Raw genomic sequence first — 23494 nt, forward strand, 5'->3', positions numbered from 1 at the left:
TGGGAATGAGTGAGTTGTACATCTACTGAAAGTGGACTAGATGTGTGATTCCTAGCCACCAGAAATGGACTTGTAGACTAGAGTCTGCCTACAGTTATACTAAATTGAACCAGAGATAGATGATCTGGAAAGGTGAGACTCCAACAAAAGTGTGGGTTGTTGGAAGTCCTAGATGATATGGGAGAAGTTGGAAGTAGGCAGCTGGAGAGAGCATTGCCTTCTCTAGGGGAATAGCATTCAGAAACCCCTTCGTTAAGGTGCTACATTGTTAGTGTGGGGAAGGAAGGAGCAGTGAGTAATGAGGAAAAGAGGCAACAATATCTCCACTACTAAAATCTTCTTTCTACTGTTAAACCATTTTTCTTCAGTTTTATCCATGACCAATGCAAAGGAACCTACAACTGACTCCTGGTTGATGCTGATAGTTGACTACAGTCATTGTATTGTCCAAACCATCTTGGAAATACCAATTTTGCTCACTAGCAATAATGAACATCTTGTAATGAGAAAGACAAGAGAGTCTAATGAAAAGGGGGTTCAAATTCTGAACTTTCAGGGACGCCTGGGTGGCTCAGTGGTTGAGCATCTACCTCCCCCTCAGGGCGTGATCCTGGGGTTCAGGGATCGAGTCCCACATCAGGCTCCCTGCGAGGAGCCTGCTTCTCCCTCTGCCTGTGTCTCTGCCTCTCTCTCTCTGTCTTTCATGAATAAATAAATAAAATCTTTTTAAAAGATTCTGAACTTTCCACTAATTGTTCATGTAACTGAAGGCAATTAACTTGGCTTTATGGATTTAATTTGAGTAAAATATTCTCTAAAATCTCTTCCTACCCTAATTATAGGGGAGGGGGTGGGGGGCGGCCAGCCCTAATTATAAGATTTGGTGAGAAAACCTTTGGAATTCAGACTCTACTTTCAAAATTTATTGTAATTTTCCAAACTACTGCCTGATATTCTTGTGCTGCTTTTAGTCTGAAAAAAAGTTAGGTGGGGCAGGATTTACTCAGTAAAGTTATCATGTAAACAAGGATTTTAAAATAATCGACTGACTTAAAATATTTTAGAAGTACCAATATAGGTAAAAAATTGTTATTTTTATGTTAGTTGAATATTTCTAGTGGCAATGAAATATAAAAGAGCCAATTTTCTTCCTTTGAGATTGTATAGCATAACCTTTGTATCAATTCTGATTAGTGCTGAAGACCAAGTAGAGTTTCAAGGTCTTTTTTCCTCCAATTTCTCCTTACTGTATTGAAATGTATTTGATTTTCTTCAAATTGAATTGGAAATGACATATCAAGGTAAAGCAATTTTCAAGCCTCTGAAAAGTGAGGAAAGTATTTCTTCTTATTTGATGGGAAATGTCAGGAAGGAGAAAGTCATAGGTACTAAAACAATGTGTGTTTCTAAGGAGATTAATGGAAACTTGCAACATCCTTGAGGAAAGAAAGTACTGATATTTTTCCATCTCTTTGTGTGAAAACGAATGCACAGTGAGTTTGACTTTCTCAAGATCAAACAATAACTTTACGTCAAAGCATGGGCTGGATCTCAGATCTTGGTTCTTCCATCATCTTTCAGTTCCTTTGCTGTCTGCCCCTTTGATAGATACCAGCACATCTTGTTTTTGGCTAAATTTCTTGCTTCTCGAAAGCACAGCAAGAAGTACTCTGTCAATAGCACCAGGTTTCCTTGAAATCGATTGAGGCTCTAGGCTTCCAGCTAAAACACTGCTCTTGTGTCAAGCCACATGAAATAAGCACCTTTCTTGAATAAATGTGAACTCTGCCTTTTGTAGCAGCCAAGGACTATTCAAGACACCAAATGAAAACAGCAAATTCTCTCAGGAGGGAGAAAGGAAGTTAGCATTGTCTTCAAAAGCAAAATTGGGCTATTTCACTGAACAGAACATCAGAAAGAAGAAGCCAATTTGGTCTGCATTAAGCAACATCATTGTTTGGGTCACTGTCTTCTAACAAATCTTTATCTTTGGGTTTTGAGGTATATGTCTGCTGTGGAAGTGGAAAGAAGATAGAAAAAGTAAATGGCTACTCCCTTTAGTTGGCACCTCCCTGGCCATGCTCCTGACTGACTGACTTTACTCCCCTCCTCTTTGCCAATTTGGTGACTTCTTTCCTTTCTTCCCTCCTTTCCTCCTTCCTCTTTCCCTTCCTGTCTTCTTTCCTCCCTCTTTCCTCCCTCCATTCCTTTCTTTCTGAAGGTAACCCTGCTTCCCTGATTAGTGGCAAACTTCTTGGGAATACCCTGACTACTTTTTCTACTTTTCTTCCTCTCTCCTCATTTTCTTCTCCTAATGCCAATTCTCTCTTCTCCACAATGACTTGACTGGTTTTCTCACTTCTTTCCTGCTACAGGAGCTAGTCTTTTTACACTGCAGTCAAAGGACAGTGCTGGTGAGATTCTGTTGGCAAGTACTCAGAGCAGAAAATGAGTAGATGTGGACAATAGGTGTAGTTTATTAACAAGAAGAACTCCTGGCTCCAAGGCCAGGGGCACTTCTCGAGGAGGGGTGACTGTGAAATCTTTAAATCTGAGGACCTCAAAATTGGAGGAAGCTTGTAGATCAATGTGTCAAAAACTGTCCCATTTAAGAGATGACAACCCCAAGATCTAAAGAAGTTGAATGCCAGGCGAAGGCAGCACTGTGAATGAATTAAGGTCCCTGACTCCCAGGCCTGTGCGCTTTGCACATCAAACTACCATGTTTAGTGGTTTTTAAAGGTACAAGTAGGAGAATGAAGCATGGATAGACTATACGATTTGGGGCATTCGTCTGTGGACCTGTCATTCATTGTGATATATTGACAAGAGTAACTTTCAGATATTCTTTTTTACTAAAATCCCCCAAGTACAATTTCATTCATGGGGCAATTTCACCTCCAAGAAATATCTTGTGATTTTTCATTTTGTTCTGATTTATACCATTGCCTACCAGAAAACAGCATTTGTTTCCTTTTCCTAAGAAACTGTGCCTTATGGCAGCCTCACTAATAATCTCTAGATTCCATCCCATATTACATACTGATTTCTGTAGCTCCTGTTTTTGCCTCTTAATCTTCTTAGCCAACTGTATTTTTAAATGATAGGAACAGGTATTTCAACTTTGGGCTAAATTTTCACTTTCAAAACTGTGTATATTTGATTGGATGCTTGCCTGCCCCTTGGAAGGGCCCGGGGAGGCAGAAATGAATACTCTAAAGAACATTATATTGTGCAACTTCGCTGTGAGATCTGGTGGTGCATCCTACAGCCTGCTCCCGAGCAACCCCTCAGGAATGTGGACAGGGAGAACCAAGACAGATGGAGCAGATGATGGAATTGTTAGTTAAGATTAAAGGCATTTTTGTAGCATAGAAAATTTGGAAAATGTTGAGACACAAAACATATACCCAGATCATTTTTTCCAAACACGAGACCAGAACACATGGTCTGACAACACCCATAGTCTAACAAAAGAAAGAAGTTTTTGAAATTAGGACCTTCCGAGAGAATCCTGTTTGAAAGGTCATTGTACACGTATAGAAAAGGGGAGACAATCTGGCAAGCGGTGAATTGTGTGTGCACTACGTATTAGTGCTCAAAAGTTAATGTGAACACAAACCACCGGGGATGGTGTTAAAATTTTGGTTTTGTAGGCATGGGGGTGTATCTGAGATTGTGCATATCTAACAAGTACCTCTCTCTGGTAATGCTGCTGATGCTGGTCTAATGACCATTGGAACCAAGTTCCCAGTGGCTCTGACTTGGCTTTATATCTAGTAGGGTTACAATAAACATAAAGATTTGGTAAACTAAGTTCTAGGCCCTTTACATACACACTAAATTATTTAATCTTTTCAAAAATAGTATAGCATAGGTATTATCATGTTTTACTGATGGATAAACGTGAGCTCGAACATTTAATAATCGAGGTCTGTATGAGTAATTCTGAAAATAACTTAGCATCATTGGTATTTAGGATTCAAAACTTGTCAATGCAAAGAGCATCTTTCCTTCCAGCCTAATTTCCTAATCTGCCAAGGTGGCCTGGAGAAGTTGTTATATTTAAGAACATGGACTCGAGGGATGCCTGGATGGCTCAGTCAATTAAGTGTTCACCTTTGGCTTGGACCATTATCCCAGAGTCCTGGGATGGAGCCATGCATCAGGCTCCCTGCTCGGGGAGTAGTCTGCTTCTCCTTTTGCCTCCCCCATTTGTGCTTATTCTCTCTCTCTCTCTTTCTCTGTCTCTCAAATCTTTAAAAAAAAAATGTACTCGAGCTGGTCATGCTGATCTGAATCCCAATTCAATCCTTATTAGCTATGTAACCTGAGTAAGTCCATTATCCACAACAAGGCTCACTATAGTCTGTGAAATTGAAATCATAGCAGTTCTTAACTTGTAGGACTATTAGGAAAATTAAATGACTTACTATTTGTAAAGCACTTAAGACACTTTCTGCCATACATTCTATGACAAAGCATGAATCACATGGTGGATTCATTAAGGAGCCAACCACCTATTGCCTTGAAACTGACATCTACAATGCTTTAAAGATCCTTCAGAGATGTGTCTTAGAAGTTCTCATGGCTTAGAGTTACCTGGAGTAATTTGTTTCATAAGAAAATTGCACCCTTCTATCCCAGTACCCCAAATCAAAGTGACTACATCTCCATTTGAAAAATAAACTAGCTTTCATCTACTGGGAATTTATAAATTCCCTCAGAACATGATTAAAGAGGTATTGTCTAGAGTGAAATTAAAGTGCTCCCAGAAATTCTTTTTGAGAACGTGGCACATACTTGCTTCAGAATCTAATAATTTTTCCCCGTTTTGTTTTCAGAACAAGTGAGACATACTAAGTTCTCTTAAGTCTGGCAAGAGGCACATTGTATATTTCCACCCACTGGCTTTTAATGACATGCAGAGAACAATGATTCACCCCAGTCAACATTTTAATATTATTGAAATATCTCCCTTAGCACCCAACACAATTTTCAAAACATGTTAGTTGATGAGAACAAAGGGCATCAAACTGTCTTTGCTGAATCATTTTCTATTTCTCTTCCTCTGCCCAAGTTTCCTCTGATCTATAGCTTGCCAGCCAGCAAAAGGACATATGGCATTCCTAGTTAATTAATCAAACTCAATCGATGTCATTTAGTAATAAATACCACTGGTGAGACTGGACACATTTGAGCCTAACTAGTAGGTCTTTTCTGGCTTCAGTTGTACTTTTGCTATGTGCGAAAGATGACATTAAATATATCTCACCCAAGATTTTCACTTAAGCTAATGAATCTGGGCCTCATTTGGAAATAATCCATGTTATTCTCAAGGCATTGTGAGTGTATATGATAAGGAGCAGGATGATCCAGAATGGCGCCAACCAATGGGCCATGATTCTTTGATGTTCAGCCTTTAAAATTGGATGCAACTCTGAAAGTATTTCAAAAGGAGTGCAGCAAACTCAGTTTCCTTAATTTAGCCACTGGGCACCAGGGGAAATAGTCTTTCTGCCTCCTTCCCTGATCAGCTTGTGCCCCAGGCTTAAGGGCTTTTAAATATTTTATCACTCCTCTTTTGGCTTCCAGTCCTGCAGATTGTTAATGGAAGGCTCAAGTTAACAATTAATTAGCACGGTCACACAGGACCGAAGGGGATTTGGACTAGTCTGAAAGGAAAGCAGCTGGAAGCAAGAAAAACATGTGAAAACTAGACTTTGGTGTGGCCACTGCGTTTCTCTTCCTGGGGCCTTTGATTCTATCTTTGTGATAGGGTCTTGGCAAGCCAAGGAAGGGTTTGCTCTCTTTTTTTTCCTCTCCTTCCCTGGTAAGATAATTTTAAAATTCTTAATTGGAGAGTGTCTTAGGTCAACAAAAGTACCAAACTAGAAGTTTTCACAGAATTGAATTTTCTATCAATATATTTTGTAATCCCAAGTAAGTTACTTCTTGAGGCCGATTTTAATCTGAAAATGAAGGAATAGAATTAGTCTCTGAGGTCTGTTCTAACTTATAGTTATTATTCAAAGCAAGTTGGGCACAAGGAGAGAGGTGATATATTAATATTCCATGGGGGCCATATTACATAGGCCATGACAATTTACCAAAGAAACAGGTAGGCCCTGTTGCCCTTGCTTATATGTTGCCATAGACAAGAATAGTCAGGAATATAGCTAAATTGTTTAAAGTCTTGGACACATGCCTCAGCAAGAATTTGGCCTGCCTAGTGTGACTTTGTTTTACTAAATCAAGAGTTAATATTAGGTGTATGGATTATTGCTCATGCAGACATTCATTCATTCACTATAATCTATGAGCCTTACTACATGCCGGACTCTCTGACCTATGCCAGGGATCCAGAAGTGAATCAATCATTGTTGCTAATGCATTTGGTAACATCTCTCGGTGAAATTTGGGTTAGGTTGTTCTGGTAACTTTCTTGGCTCCTTTCTTTCTCTGGGTCCATATAACTCTCTACGTTGTGAGAATAGCATTTCATAGAATCCATGACAACGTTTTGTGCTCAAACCTTTTAAAATTGGAGAAACAGAACAAGGAAGAATTGTCTTTCCATCTTTTTGTCTCTCAAGACCCACACAAAGACCTAAGATATTCATTAAATTAATAAATATTTATTAATATTAAGTGTCAGTTTCTGTGCTCTGTATTAATTTTTATTTTTCATTTGTTAAACTACATTGTAGTTTGACATTTTACATATAATAAGTGTACATATTGTACATAATATGTACAGTTTACATATAATAAATCATACATATTTTAAGTACAAGGTATGATGAGATCTGAGATACATATATACATATAGCCCCCAACCTGATCAACATATAGACCATTTATTCAACCCATAAAGTCCCCTCATGACTTTATAATTAATTTCTACATTTTCACCCCTATCCAATGCTCCAAGAACTGCTAATATAATTTCTATCACAATAGATGACTTTCCTGTCTAATACTAAGAAGAAAATGATGAATTCTTGCAGTGCCAATCTTAACAAAGCTCGGTCCTTTTTTGGAGCAAAGGAAGTACTTGTTGGACTATGAGGCATGGCTCGGTATGAAGCCCTTTCAATATCTACATTGATTTCGGATACCAGGAAGCTCTTGAACATCTTGAGATCATATCTATACTGAAAATCTATTTGTGTCATGAAGACTTCCAAGTATGCTGCATCTGGTATGATGGCAATGTGAAAAACAAGAAATCTCAATGAAATGATTACCTCATAAACGTCAACTTTTCTGCTTACAGAATTTATATTCCTCACTTGCTCTGTTAAGCTATGCCCTTATCAGACACCAGACACCAGACACCTATATATCCAATTCAACCCATGAACCTAGCAAATACTCATTCAACTTTATCAACTAAGAAGGCAGGTCATTATTTTCAATGAAGATAACTCAACCAAATCTAATGTCTACAGAATCAATAGCTTTTCCAGACTACACACGAAGGCTTAGTTATGAATGAGCACTACTCCCAAGTTGCATTGGTGATGATATAATTAAGGGTGAATGCTTTTTATAAAGAAAGATATCCTAAAATGGTAGACACAGATGATGAAAATGTGGATAGAGAGTTCATAGTGCATTATTATGATTGCTCCTATGTTGACATTGAGGTTTCTTTGGCAATGAAAGGGGATGCGTTTACACAGTTCAAGTAGAAAATGCTTCAGTTTAACTGGTTTTGTGGCTAATATGCTAAGGTGAGGAGGTATTAAAAACCAGAAGGAGTAGCTCGTGTCTATTGTAACATAATGGTAAATATTTGGAAATCAACAACTCCTTTGCAGTCTAAGAAAGGAGTCCATTCAGTGAAACGGCAGGACACCTGTACCCCAATGTTTATAGCAGCAATGTTCACAATAGCCAAACAGTAGAAGGAGACTCGGGGTCCATCAAAAAGATGAATGGATAAAGAAGATGTGGTTTATGTATACAATGGAATATTACTCAGCCATTAGAAATGACGAATACCCACCATTTGCTTCAACGTGGATGGAACTGGAGGGTTTTATGCTGAGTGAAGTAAGTCAGTCGGAGAAGGACAAACATTATATGTTCTCATTCATTTGGGGAATATAGATAATAGTGAAAGGGAATATAAGGGAAGGGAGAAGAAATGTGTGAGAAATATCAGAAAGGGAGACAGAACATAAAGAATCCTGACTCTGGCAAACGAACTAGGGGTGATGGAAGGGGAGGAGGGTGGGGGATGGGGGTGAATGGGTGATGGGCACTGAGGGGGGGCACTTGACGGGATGAGCACTGGGTGTTATGCTGTATGTTGGCAAATTGAACTCCAATAAAAAAATATACAAAAAGAAAGAAAGAAAGAAGAAAGAAAAAGAAAGAAAGAAGAAAGAAAGAAAGAAAGAAGAAAGAAAGAAAGAAAGAAAGAAAGAAAGAAAGAAAGAAAGAAAGAAAGAAAGAAAGAAAGAAAGAGAGTCCATTACTTAGATATTGGGAGGAAATCTCTCCCTGTTGGTGGCTCCAGTTATGAAGCATCATTTTCCTGCAGATGAGGATGTGACTAAATACTATTTTGGGGGGAACAAAAACAGAGGATACACTAAGTATCCCTTAAAAGGTCTGCTTTTTTTTTTAAGAATTTTGCTCTAGCATATATGAAAGAGCTGAAAAAGTTGGCACCAGAAGCTTTGATTTCACATTCATGTTTTTTTTTTTTTCTTACAGAAACCTGATATTTAAAAATTGTGTGAACTATTTTTGAAGGCCTTTCTGAACTCTGAAAACTGCTACCACACCTGGGTCCATGAACTCAGGGTTTAGGTAACATGCTAGAGATTTGAGAACCAAGAATGCTTTCCTTTCATTGCTCTGATGGTTGGCTTTTGCACAGGTGTGTAGAGCAGTAACCTCAAACCCCAGGTGCAGTCGAGCTTGGACAGGGCCAAGCTTTAAGGCCTTTTCCCCCAGCACAGTATTGACTGTGGACACGTAATACGAGTGCTGATTTTAGTAGTTCCCACAAAGTTTCTCTTTAAAATTAAGCTGCAGCACCAGCATGATTTGTATAGCAACTTAGGTCTGTGTAAGAACCCAAGGGCACCTTACATGATAAATGTGCTTAAATTTCTCTTCCATATTTTCTCCTACAGGCAAAGTTATGGTACTAGCTTTCAAATAAATTGATTTATTGGTTGGATCCAGGTGGAATTTTACTTCCTTCTCTTAGATCTGAAGTGCTTTGACAGGCCCTTTGGCAAATGGATAGGCAACCTCCTGTAATGGTGTGAATATGTCTTGAGACAGTCACATCTTTGACAAGCGGCTTTTTTTTATTACCTCTCATGTTAACTGGTGGAAACTTTCTGAAAAGATGCCAAGCTGAGTACTCTCACAAAACAGTTTCTCACACCAGGAGCTCTGTGATCCATGTAATTCAGAAAGATGCATGGAGATCTAAACAACTTTGGCAAAAGTTCCCCTGAGGAATATTGTAAAAGATACCTTTACTCATTCAAGATATGCCTTCAATTTTGTGATTATGGCCATTTCTTGGGAGTCATTATAAATCATGAAGAATCCTTGGTTAACTATGATATAAATTTGGATTTCACAGCCACACAAACAACAAGATCTCTATGTAAATAGCTACACTACTTCTTGGACTTCATTTGAGTGGATTGGAAAGAAATATTTTCCAAATCTTGAGTTTTAGAATCCACACACTGCATTACTGAATCTTACCCCCTGCAGAGGTTGATAGTCTGAGTCCATCTGCAGATATTCTGGAAAATGTAATCTGACATGAGACACTTGCCACGTTGGGAAGAAGTTTATGCTCATGTGTCATGGATGATGTATTAAAAGACAATTTTTTTATTTCTGTGACATATATTCATGTATAATATGAGGCTTTTTTGGAGCAATATAATGAGAAACATGTTGCCATCAACATTCACCATTGTAGGGAGGAAGTCTTTCTTTCATTGAACCATTTTTTAAACTGTTGCTAGAGCTTTATTTTTACCTTTATTTTATTTTAATTTTTAATGTAGCTGTAGGTTCACAGAAAAATCGACCAGAAAGTGCATGAGTTCCAATATGCCCCTGATCTTTATGAACTTTTAAAAAGGTAACTTCTATTTTAAAATGTTTTAAGATTCACAAAAGTAAAAAAAAAAAAAAAAAAAAAAAAAATAAGATTCACAAAAGTACAAGAGTTCCCATGTACCTTTCATCCAGCTTTTTCTAATGATAATGACTTACAGGGCCACAGTACATTATTAAAACAAGGAAATTGATGTTAGTACCATATTATTAACTAAGGGATGGACCTCAATTCACCACTTTTTGCATGCATCCTTTCTTAAAAATGTTGGTATATAGTTCCACGAAATTGTATTGTGCATAGATTAAAATCACCTTCAACATGGTCAGGATAGAGACCTTTTCCATCACCACACACACACCTGTCCTTTATAGTAACCCTTAATAGTCACAGTGTTTTCTGAAACTTAATGCTTGGCAACCACTGCTTTCTTTTCCCTCACTATAATTATGTGACTTTGAGAATGCTGTGTAAATGGAATCATACAATATATAACCTTTTAAGATGTGCTTTTTGCACTCAGTATAATATCCTTGAGATCCATCCAAAACCACTATTTCAGTTTTTTAATCACTGAGTAGCATTTCACGGCATGGATGTACCATAATTTGTTTATATATTCACCTGTTGAAGACTATTTGCATAATTTCCAGTTTTGAATTATTATAAACAATGCTATTATAAACATTCATGTACATTTTTGTGTGTAAATCTAACTCTCTATTTCTTTAAAATAAACACCCAGGAATGTGATTGCCAGGGTTATATACTAAGCACATGTTCAGTTTTTTTTTTAAGAAATTGCCAAACTATTTTCCAGGGTAGCTGTGCCAGTTTATACTCTCACCAGCCACATATGAGTGATACAATTTCTTGACAGTAGTTGATACTTTACTTTTTATTCAAAATTTTTTATTTTGGCCATTCTATCAAGAGTGTATTGATACCTCATTGGAGTTTTAATCTGCATTTCCCTAGTAGCTAATGATGTTGAATACATTTTCATGTACTTATTTTGCCATCTGTGTATCTTTGTGAAGTGTATCTTTTGCCCATTATCTAATTAATTTTTTGTTTTATTTTTCTATTTAGAAAAGTTTTAAAATAGGTTATAAATACAAGTGCTTTGTCACATACATGATTTGTAAATATTTTCTTCTACTCAATGTATTCTTGTTGTTTTGACAAAACATCAATATGCTACCCAAATTTCTGACCCCCAAATTTCAATGTCTAGCCATGACCTCAATGCCCCATTCTAGATTCACATATACGATTTCTGGCTTTTATTTCCACTCATGTGTCCTGGACACATTTCAATTCAACATGCTCAAAATTGAACTCACCTTTTCCCATAAACCCATTTCGGTGGAAGACAATGCTGCTTGTCCTGTTGACTGGCCAAAGAAGGGGATGATTCGACTTACAATTTTAGATTATTCAAGGCTGTTGGTTGAGAATAGACTGGGAAGCAAGAGTAAAATGAGGGAGCCTAGTTAGGAGGCCCTCATAGCAGTCCAGTTGAGAGATAAGAGTGGTATGGGCCATGAAGGTCATTGAGTCAATGCTTGGCTGTTTTGAAGTCAGAGTGAACAGGAATTTCTGGCAGATTATACACGGTGTGTGAAGCAGTAGGAGGATAAAACTACTTCTTGGCTCTGAATCCTCCAAAGCCCCTGATTTCACTGAGTAAAAGCCAGAGTCCTAACAATGGCCAACAAAGCTTCACCTGACCTGATGCCTGTCATTCCTTCACCTTGTCTACAATCTATGTCAGCCAAGGTACCCTTGCTTTTCAGGATATTCAAAACTCATTCCAGTCTTGTGGCATTTGCCCAGCTGTTCCCTCAGCCTGTAACTCTTCCTCCGTAACTTCATGTGACCAACTTCTTCATGAATTCCAAGTCTACCCAAATGTTGCTTTTACCTCTGTGGCCCATCCTAAATATTCCACTTAAAATCACAACCCACCTTGACCCACACAACCTCTTCTCCATTTTACTTTACTTTTCCTTTTTCTATATAACTTACTACTTTCTAACATATCAAATATTTTATTTAGTCATTATATCCTTATTTATCTTGTTTTCTCTCGTTTGCAAGCTTCACGAAAATCAAGATTTTTCTCTACTTTGATGTAACCCAAGCACTCAGAAGGATATCTTGCATGAAGTAGATAGATGCTTAATATGTATTTGATTGATTGAGCTTGGGCAAATTGACAGCTCTGTAAACTCAGTTTACCAACTTTGAACAAATTAAAAAAGGAAAAGAATCATTACCATCACCATCACCACCACCATTTTTTTATTGATCCCACTCTAAATTAAGTAATTAAATCTAACCACTGAGTTCTTATTGTGCATAAAATTTGAAGACTGTTAGAATTTTATTCAAATCGAAAATAAATAAATAGGCTCTGAGGGCCTTTCCTTATAGCAAAATAAGGGAATTTTATTGAGAAGATTTTGTGATTTATTTTAATTTCTTGCCCTCAGAATTTTCAAGATGCATTTTCTAGTTCATGTGTATGTTTAGGTAGTTGATGTTATTAAAGAAGTGACATATGGTGAGATGCTGCTGTATCCACTTTTAGGTCCACCCCGACCATACTGAGTCTGGTAGATTACACAGACCTTGATTGATGAAGCCTTCACTGCCTCCTCTAACTAGAGGCACAAAATGGTTTTTAATAAGATACTCCCAATTCTAATAAAACTTCCATTTATATTTTGTAAGTTTTTCTTTTCCTTAATATCTTATATGAAGAGGCTTAAAAGCTTGTTTACTATAACACACTATAGTGTTTCTGCATTCTTTAGCAACATATTCCTTTATTCATAGATAAAAATGTTTCCAATTTATACAAAGTCTTCTGATAGGAAAAAAAGCAAATGTTTCTAATCTTTTTTCTTAAGTGATTCTCTTAAAAAATTAGTTAATTGAACCACCTATACTTTAGCTCCTTGTATGTGTGCTTAAATTGGAGATGTTGCCATTGACTTCAAATCTTAAGAGATATTTATAAATATTATTTGGTCTATTTGATCAACCCTAGTTCTCATTTTCTATTTACGTGTAAGTTCCATCATAGTAAAAAAAGTCAATCAATAACATAATACATAAATTGAACATACTATTGTTTTGATGCCAGAGTTGGTTTATTTTCCAGGAAAAAAAAAAAAAAAAGAAACCATGGTCAATACTTAATAAATATTTCTGATGACTGAAAAACAATTTTATTTTACTTATTTAAAAATTTTTATTTATTTATTCATGAGAGATACAGAGAGAGAGAAAGGCAGAGACACAGGCAGAGGGAGAAGCAGGCTCCATGCATGGAGCCCGATGTGGGACTCGATCCCAGGGCCCCAGGATCACGCCCTGGACTGAAGGCAGCGCTAAACTGCTGAGCCACCCAGGCTGCCCAACAATTTTATTTTAGATTTAATTAGCATTCTCCACTCTTGTTGCCATGCCTACCAATGAAAGAGATATTTTACCATTAACATATTGTAAAACATCAATTAACTAAAAACCAATTGACCAGAGCCTTCAATTTAAAAAAAATATTTTTAATTCATCATAAATTTTAGAATAATAAAGAAAACCACAAGATATTATTTTTTTAAGTCCTATCACTTTTAGGTTATTTTCTAACAGTTGTGCACATTTATTCCTATCTCTCATATTTCTTTTTAGCAGGTACTGCTATAAGGATTGGAATGATGGCCTGTGCCCTGGGAAATACTCAGTTATCAAAATTCAATTCTGTTTTAAAACTCAACTAAATTCACACTATTGTTTTACTAAGATTTTTAACATAGATCTTTTAGAAAGATCTTCATGGACAAATGTTAATCAGGAGGCAACCAAGTATATATCAGAACATTGAATTCCTTAACTTTCTTTTCTATTGGAATTAAAGAATTTTGTTCTGAAAAATATAAGGTATAAATAAGAAGGTCAAATGGTCTAAGTAAAGGGAATCATATTTGCTAAATACCTAAGGGAGGGAAAAAAAAACCCTAAGAAGTAATAATCATTGTCCTAGGTACGTTAAATAGGCTTAGAACCTCAAGTTCCTCACAATATATATGTAAGCTTTCTTTTTTTTTTTTTTATGTAAGCTTTCTAAAGGAAAGAACATCTATCTGGCACAAGAAACTTGTTTCAGAGAAAATAATTATGATGAAAGTTGATTTCCCTAAAGCTTTCTTTCAAACTTTATAATTTTACTCATGTGGTTCCCTCTCCCCTTTTTTCATTCTTCTAAACAAGAGTAAAAAGAAGTATACAGTCTATTTTATCTTTGACACATATGATGAAGATTTGATATTTTGAATCATTTCCCATCTTTTCTGGGGAACAGTTGGAAGAGATTTTGCTCTTTTAATAAAAATGAGAACTTTATTTAGTGCTTTCGCTCACAGGACCTTCAGACGTCAACTTGATGCATTCAAAGTAAAATGTAACCGTGTTGAAGTGTTTTGCTAACATAATTGTGTTTGCGGGCCTTAGTACAGAAGTGCCCTTGGTATTACTATAGCAACATGAAGGCTTATGCTCTTAACTATATACGTATGTAATCGTGTTTATATATTTTCATGGCTAACCAGAATGAACATGCACAACTATCTGTGAAGTTCAGCTTTGCAGGGTACACAAGTTTGATGGAAAATTATGGTGTTAATGACCTCACTTTAAAGAAATGGAGCACCATAGAATAAAAGCGATTTCGCTGAAGTTATTTTTCAAGATGAGGATGTGGCAAGAATCCTGAATCACAAGGGGAAGTGTGCATTGTCAAATAATTACGAATATAGAGTACTACATTTCTAAAACCTGTATTTCACGGACAGGATTATTATGTAAAAGTATATTAGGTATATATTGGTATGTGTTCTAAATATGCATTTATTTTCAAGCAATGTCAGGGTATGTGCTGATTTGTATATTCAAAGGGAAGGTAGAATGTGGCTTCCAGGTTACTAGTTCATTCTGTTCGGTGCCTTTGGAGCAGTAGTTTATGTGAAATGAAGTAAATACTCCTGAGTACATCCTATTGACTCACAAGCTGTTCATATGAGCTGGTACTATTTTAGATAAGTTTCCCTATATATCCTAACTGTTCTCCTGTTAGAACTTGGAAGAGGGAGAAAGATCTGGAAGTGCCATGGTTTCTAGACCGGGACACCAAACCCTAGAGGTGCAACTTACAGTCAAGAGCTTATCCCTTGCAGAGTCATCCAAACCTAGTCCATTGGATTCTGTGCTGTCCATGGTAAAAGTCTTGAATTCTCCTAACTGGTCCTGTTAAATCCCTCTGCTTATTCCCTTCCCTTTAGACTCAGAGTGTTTTTGCTTCACATACATTCCCCCAAAGCGTTCTGATTCATTCCTGGGTCAATGCTTAATAATTGCTGTTTTCCCTCTTGCCCTGGGTATCAAGTCTTCTAATAGCCTTGGGTGTAAGTGGACAATCAGAAGTTCCGATAGTTAGAAGTGTCCCATACTAGTTTTTCCCTCGTCCTTCTTCTAAACTTATGTTTTATCCCAGCTTCTCTGACATGCTTCTCTAAGGAGCTGGTAAACTAGAATGGTACCTTTTTTTTTTTTTTAGATAATTGATAATTTAGTATGCTGTCCCAGATATTTTGAGCTATAAAACTACCATTTTCTGACCACCTACATTTTCCTAGATGTTTTTATTGTGTCATTTAACTTATTCCCCTTGGCAAATCTACAAGTTAGCTATTATTACTGCCATCATTGCCATGCATTATTGCAAAGGAAAAATTGAAGGTCAAGAGGTTAAGTATCTGTCTCACTCCAATGGCATGCTTTCCTCTTTTTTACTAGGTGTCCTGCCTTTATTCAACTGAAAACAAAGCAAAACAAACAAACAAACAAACAAAAACTTCTTTAGATGCCTGTAATTTAAGGAATGACCAGCATTGGAATTCTAGGCAAAGGAGAGAATCCAGTAAGGGAGATCTTATGATTCAGGGCACTTTCCTCGTTGAAAGTAAACTACCCACATCACTTATATGTAAAGCTAGCCCACTGTCTTAATGGGAATCCTGATTTCCAAGTTTGCAGCTGATCATCACTTACAAGTCAACCTTAATCATGCCTTTAACTCTGCAAAGTGACTCCAACATGCAATTAGGCAGATGTGTAGCAGGAAAGTGAGGTATGATTCTAAATATCTTCTGTAACTATTTCTGATAAACCTAACAGTCCCCACCAGTGGCCTGGTGAAGCATAAGGAGAGTCCTGGTTGGTGTTCTTTTCAAGCCTTTGTGCAAATCCAGTAGGAGTTTGGACAAGTTTATATGTGTAACCTTTTCAACACCTGCCTGAGATTACAAGTCTATTTCTTTGGCATCAAATGCTCATGCCCACTAAAGAGTAAAGTTTATTTCCTCCATGGTAATATGGAGCGTTTTATCAGCAGGCACATGACATTTTGATGCTTCTATGTTTTGATGTGGCTGCTTTAATGTCAAGGACATCGTGATGAGGCTGTTTGACCCAGCTATGAGAACATTTTGATCTGGCTTGAAGATCACCTTTTAAAAATATTGGTAGTAAAAAAAAAATTGGTAGTAATATACACCCAGCACTAATTCATATTCTATTCTATTTATTTGTTAAATTAGTTTCTTAAATTAAATAAAAAGTAAAATTAATGTCACCAATTCCATAAGACATATCACTTGGTTGTCGATCTGTGGGCTAGAAAATCTGTATGGTTTCCAATCCCAGGTGACTAAAGTAATGATGGGGTCTCCCAGTTTTAGATAGTGGTAGAAAGATGTCTTCTTGCTTCTCCCTGCCGAAGCCAATCAAAAGCAACCAGGAGAACAGAAGACAAAGAAATCTCGTTATTAAAAATAGGAAGAACTCCTAACCCCAAACAAAAGAAGCCAGACAGCTACATGGTTTGGATGAGAAGGCCCACTACCTGCCACTGCAGATTTGCCTCTGACCTCAGAGGCAATAGGGAAGCTGTGAGAATTTGCCTGAGGAAAGTGTCTGAGGGAAGGAGAGATGAGGTTGCAAGAAGAAAGATGAAGACTTGGCATTGTTGCAAGAAGAAAGCTGACAGTGTAGCCCGAGAGTGGAGAAAGGGTAGTTGCCATGCCTCTGGTCAAGGCTGGCCACACCGCCTTGAATCCAAGCTGGGAAGACCACGTGCCCTGAGCAGAATCAAACTCCCTGGTGGAGAATGTTGATAGGAAAATGTCTGGAGATGAAAGACCAGTGGACCAAAGTCCAAGCTACTCGGATGCTCTGGTTCCACCCAAATCTACTTTCCTGGAAATAGTTGATCCAGGAAAAGCACCCTCGTCCAAATGTGAGAAGCAACAATCTAGAACAAAACAAAATGAAACCAAAAAATGCTTCAGACTTAAGGAAAAACATTTCAAGAAAAAAAAGGAGAAAAACAATAAACAGAGACAAACCATGAGAGACTCTTAACTCTAGGAAACAGACTGAGGGTCGCTAGAGGGGGGTGGTGGGACGTGATGAGGTAACCGGGTGATGGGCATTACGGAGGGTAGCGATGTGATGAGCGCCGGGTGTTCTATGTACCTGATGAATCACTGACCTCTGCCTCTGAAACTAATGATACACTATATGTTGGCTAATTGAATTTAAATTTTAAAAAAATTGAGTAAAAACAAAGATGCACATTAACGTTATTTGAAATGATCCGAACTTTTCAATAAATAGCTCTGCATGAAATGAGATAAATAAATTATGTGTCCTTTAAAACAAGAGTTCAAAAGGCTCGAGGAAGAAATGACAGAAGGAGATTAAATATGACCTTTGCAGATCTCAGAAGCTATTTAGATAAAGTAGGAATTATTAATTCCAGAAGGTGTGTTAAAACTTATCCATAAAAATTAGCGATGTGGCGTCTCTCTACCATGTGGCAGAAACTTTGTTTTGTTTGCTACATGATCCATTCTGTTGGTCCAGGATTTCTTACGCTAATTGTAAGACCTATTTTGGCTCCCTCTCCTATCTTTTGATATGTACTGATTTTGATGCCATTCACTTTATAATTTTCAGTCATTTCTTATGGATTATTTAGCAGTGTGAAGATTTTTAAAGATAAATGCACTGAGATTTTTTTCAATTTCTTTTTATTTATGATTTCTAAATGTACTGTAACACGCTTAGATAATGGGGCCCATGTAATACTGGATTCTTTGTTGTTAAGGATATTTTGGCCTGTATGGATAATCTTTTTCATGTGGTTTGTGTGCGTTTTTGAGGAGAGGTCTGGGGATTGCTGGCATACATCTCTCTCTCTCTCTCTGCCCATCCCTTTCTTTCTCTGTCTACCCTACCATCTTCCTTTCTTTCCCAGCCTTCAAGAGGTCTAGTTAGAAGTTACACCTGCCTTTAGCTGTGATGTGAAGAGGGACAAGGGCCAGTCCTGTGATTTGGAAGTAGCAGCAGAGCAATCAGTGCAGTTCCCCTCAGAGCCAATGGTCCCTGCCAGGTAAGGCCAGGACAATGGTCATAGGGCACAGGAGTGGTTGTGGAGTAGGTGGCAGGACCACAGGTAGGAGCAGAGAAAGAGGAGTCAATAGTCCCTGGGTCCTGGACCAGACCTTTGGCCAACTCACAGAAGCAGCTGCGACACACATTTGAGAGGGAAAGCTTTCTGTCCAGTTAAGCGAGTTCAGGAAGGGCTTAGAGTCACTAATTTAAGAATCAAACAGGAAAAAAAAAAAAAGAATCAAACAGGAATGTGACCTGATTTTGTAGTTACAGGATGAAGCTCTCTTTCCTTTTTTTTTTTTTTTTTAAAGATTTATTTATTTATTTATTTATGTATTCATGAGAGGCACAGAGAGAGGCAGAGACAGAGGCAGAGGGAGAAGCCGGCTCCATGCAGGGAGCCCAATGTGGGACTCCATCCCAGGACCCTGGGGTCACACCCTGGGCAGAAGGCAGACACTCAGCCACTGAGCCACCCAGGTGCCCCAAAGCTCTCTTTTTTTAGGCAAACACAAGCCCCCTGTAGCTGGCAGACTGTGAGCTGCATGATTTTTCCTGTCCTCACTGTGGGTCTTGAGCAAGGCTGCACCATTTCAACATAAGGGGACAACCTGTTCTGTGTCTTGCTTGCTTTGCTCCCCTTTCCCTTTTTGGGGGGAAAGAGGAGACTTTGCTTGCTCTCCAGAAGCCGAAACAAATATCCTGAGGTCTGTTTCAGTTTTTAAAAACATTATGGCTGAACTTTGCCATAAAATTGGTCCTGGAATCAAGGGATTTTTTTTTTTTAAAGTAAGATTGACCTAACGTTTCTCTCTTCATTAAAAAAGATTCCTGTTTGGTTGAATATATAAAAGCAAACTCTCAGCACACGAAGGGTTACCAATAACTTTGACTAGCTTTCCTAGTTAGACAGAGGCCCAGCTTTGTCCATCTCAAAGCTATTACTCAGAAGGGAGTGAGGACCTGCATTGGAAGGAGAGGGTCTGCAGACAGGCTCAGGTATCGAGGGTTAAAGTGGTTGTGTAGAAATTTTGCTCTAGGACTACTGCAGTGCACACCTCCAAAATATGCCATCCCAAGTGGATGCTATTCACCCTGCATTCTCTATGGTTTTCTGTAAAAATGCACAGCCATGATATGACAGGCTTCCCACAGATCACCCATTAAATCAATTCTCCATCAATTTTTTGTCCAATTTCTAATGAGCACCATTTCTTAAGTTGTATCTTATTAGGTTTTCTTTGGAGATAGAATGCTGATTTAATGATTTTGCTTGTGTCAAATTGTAATTGTCAATTTGCTATAAAAGGTTGTGCTATTGTCCTTGGTTTGGATTTATGGCTTGGTCCAGAATTAATCTTTGGTACAGAGCTTTGTTGCATTTGAACTGAGCTACAGCCCACCCCACTGCAGCTTCCTCGGAATGCCGTGTCATAGAGGGCTCAGGGAACCAGGGGAAACCAGGCGTATGCTCCCGCTCCCAAGTAGAGTGTGAGAAAACATGAAAAACATGCCAAGAATCTTGAACTTATCTTTCTGGTTATATTGCAATGGCAAAAGTACTTATTATCAGTTAAATTATGAAGAATAAGGATGCCCACAGCACTGAAACGCACATCCTGGGAAGGGAGGGGGGCTGTCGGGGGTAACCCTGCTCGGTGGTAGGGGGAGTGAGGCGTGTGGTCTGCACACTTTATTTGGTAACAACACAGGGCTTCTACATTTTGAAGCAGCTGCTTTATGTAATTAAGATCAAATGATCACATCAAAATGTCATTGTTGTCAAAACGCCGTGTCAGAATGACCTAGTCAAAACGTCCTACTGCATGTCAGACTGCTCTGGTTTAGAGACTTCACTATTTTAACCTCAAAATATCACCATGTACCTGACAAAGGAAACACTGTCTTATATATGCCTTGGTTTTTAGCTTCCCTGCTTACCATTTGCCACTTAATTCACTCCCTGATCCCTAGAAATTCTCCGGTATCCACACTACGGTTAACTTATTCTTAACAACAACAATGACAAAATTAGCAGACTTGAAGCCTGTACCAAATACCAGGCACTGTTTTAAGCACTGTACATGGATGAACTCATTTAATACTGCACGATCCCTATGAGGGGGCCCTATTTTTATTTCATTGTAAGGTAAGGAACTTGAGGCAGAAAGAGTTTTGCTGGTTTTTTTTTTTTTTTTTTGCCTAAGCTCACAGTTAATAAGTAGTGAAACTGAGACACTCTTAAATTCTGACTCCAGAGCCTGGGCTTTCTGCCACTTCTGAAAATATACTCCACTGTATACTCTATTACTCTATGATACTGATACTCTAAATACTCTGTGATAATATAACATGCTAAAAAACAAGAATGGATGATTCCTATCCTATCCTGTCCTATCCTGTGCACACACTAGCTCATTCTTAGTTGCTGACATTAGCTAAGCCTAATAAGTGTAGGCAAATTCCTTTCTTCAGATAATTGGTAACACTATGGCTTAGTGTGATCTATCGATTCATATTATGGACTAAATTGTGTCCACATATTATCTGGTCGAAGCTTTGACCCATAGTTCCTTAGAATGTGACCATACTTGGAGATAGGTACTTTATTTATCTTAAAAATTTTTTATTTTATTTATTCATGAGAGACACAGAGAGAGAGGCAGAGACACAGGCAGAGGGAGAAGCAGGCTCCATGCAAGGAGCCCGATGGGACTCGATCTCTGGACCCTGGGGTCATGCCCTGAGCCAAAGGCAGACTCTCAACTGCTGAGTCATCCAGTTACCCCTGAGATAGGTACTTTAAAGAAGAAATTAAGGTTAAATGAGGCCAGAGGGTTGGGTCCTAATGCAATCTGACTGGTGTTTTCATAAGAAGAGGAGACCAAGACCTACAGAGAGACACCAGGGAAGTAATCTCACTGAGGACACATGTCTTTTGGGGAAAAGCAAGAGTCAGCCATCTGCAAGCCAAGGAGAGACGCTGCAAGATAAACCAAACTTGAGGACACCTCGACCGGGGCTTCCAGCCTCCAGACTGTGAGAAAATAAATATCTGTTGTTCAAGCCACCCAGCCTACAGTGTTTTTTAGGGCAGCCTGAGCAGACAAATAAAATTGGAAAGCCAATTTGGGTCTATATAGATCCATGTATGAATATCTTATAAGACATATTTTCTAATATTTCAATTTTAGAGATGCAGCCAATAGAAGTGAGTTTTTCAGAAAACTGGTAAATAAGGTTAATGCTTATTGCCTGATAATTTTGGTTAACTGGTATGTGTGAGCATAAGCATGTGTGTATTGTACATATAAAATTCTAACAATAGCCATTATTCTGCTTTCAGAGACTGACTTCTAATGTGTGTGGTGGATAATTATCTTAGGTGGGTAATATTGATATTTCTGAACAAAAACTGTCTGTAGCTATTTGAAACAAAACTTGACCTCATTTTACTTGTGACTCTTGATAGTTGATTTTGTTCATGTAGCGATTACGTAGTTTACATCAGTATCCTATTTTAACAAAAATAAAATAAATACAATAGTAATATGGTTTGGACTTAAATTGGCATGCTCTATAAAATGTCATTTGATGACAACTAAGTAAATTAGGTTTTTCTACTAAAACAAGATTTTCTGTGGTACATTTGACATTATGTGGTTAAAAATTCCCAGTGAACAAAACATTTTTAGTTTGAATAGAAATATGTTGATATCTAAGGCAAAATGCAAATGAGAAATATTTGGAAATTGTTTCTTATCACTATTTAAACGTATCACCAGTTAAATTAATAACAAATGTTTTTATTTGCTAAACAGTTAAAAATATCTTTTCACATCAAAAATGTCTGTACCTTTAAATAATAAAGACAATCATATACCTTATCACACCAAGAGACCACCTCAGTATCACATAGGATGTTGTAAGTAAATTCTAAATAAATGGTTTAAAGTCAGACTTCTCTTATTAAAACTTCAGGTGAAATCTGTTATAAACAAAAAAATCCTTACTTTTGATTCCAAATTAAGGATTTCCTTATTTCTCCATTACCATTAGTTTCATTTTTAACATACCAAAATTGGTAATAAAAAGCTAATACCTAGAAGAATGAATTAGTTGAACTGGGGGGGGGGGGAATTTGGTAATATTTTTAATAACTATGAATTCTTATACTCTTAGACCCAGAAAAGTTCTATTCATCCTTGCATATACTCCAAAAATGTTTTCAGGAAATATATGCACAACAATATCCAATGCACCATTATATCCAGTAGTAGAAAGACCATCAATATGGGACCTTGAAAATAGAATGTAACTTCTAGAGAAGACATATATAGAGGGCCAACAGTCACATGGAGAGATGCTCAACATCCCTTATCATCAGGAAAATGCAAATCACAACCACAATGAGATATCGCCTCACACCTGTCAGAATGGCTAAAATCAAAACACAAGAGACAAGTGTTAGCAAGAATGTGGAGAAAAAGGAACCTTTGTGCACTATTGGTGGGAATGCAAACTGGGTGCAGCCACTGTGGAAGGCTGTATTGGAGGTTCCTCGAAAAGTTAAAGAAAGAGCTATCCCATGGCCCAGTAAGCCACTGCTGGATATTTACCCAAAGAATACAAAAACACGAATTCAAAGGGTTACATGCATTCCCTATGTTTATTGCAGCATTACGAACAATAGCCAAACTAAGGAAACAACCTCAGTGTCCATCGATAGATGAATGGATAAATAAGATGTGATATGCGCGTGCACACACACACACACACACACACACACACACACACACTGGATTATTATTCAGTCATAAAGAAGAACAAAATCTTGCCATTTACAACAATACAAATGGA

At 37.7% G+C, this 23494-nt stretch overlaps 1 long non-coding RNA gene across 1 annotated transcript in view; it reads left to right on the top strand.

Annotated features, from left to right (window-relative positions):
* Positions 1–22184, top strand: part of LOC125754501 (uncharacterized) — a 29053-nt gene extending 6869 nt beyond the window's left edge. The window contains exon 3 of the long non-coding RNA XR_007408887.1: positions 15974–22184. This is a non-coding gene — a long non-coding RNA (uncharacterized LOC125754501). The remainder of the gene's footprint in view (positions 1–15973) is intronic.
* Positions 22185–23494: the final 1310 nt, after the last annotated feature.

Source organism: Canis lupus, chromosome 37 (assembly GCF_003254725.2).
Source record: "Canis lupus dingo isolate Sandy chromosome 37, ASM325472v2, whole genome shotgun sequence".
Lineage (NCBI taxonomy): Eukaryota > Metazoa > Chordata > Mammalia > Carnivora > Canidae > Canis > Canis lupus.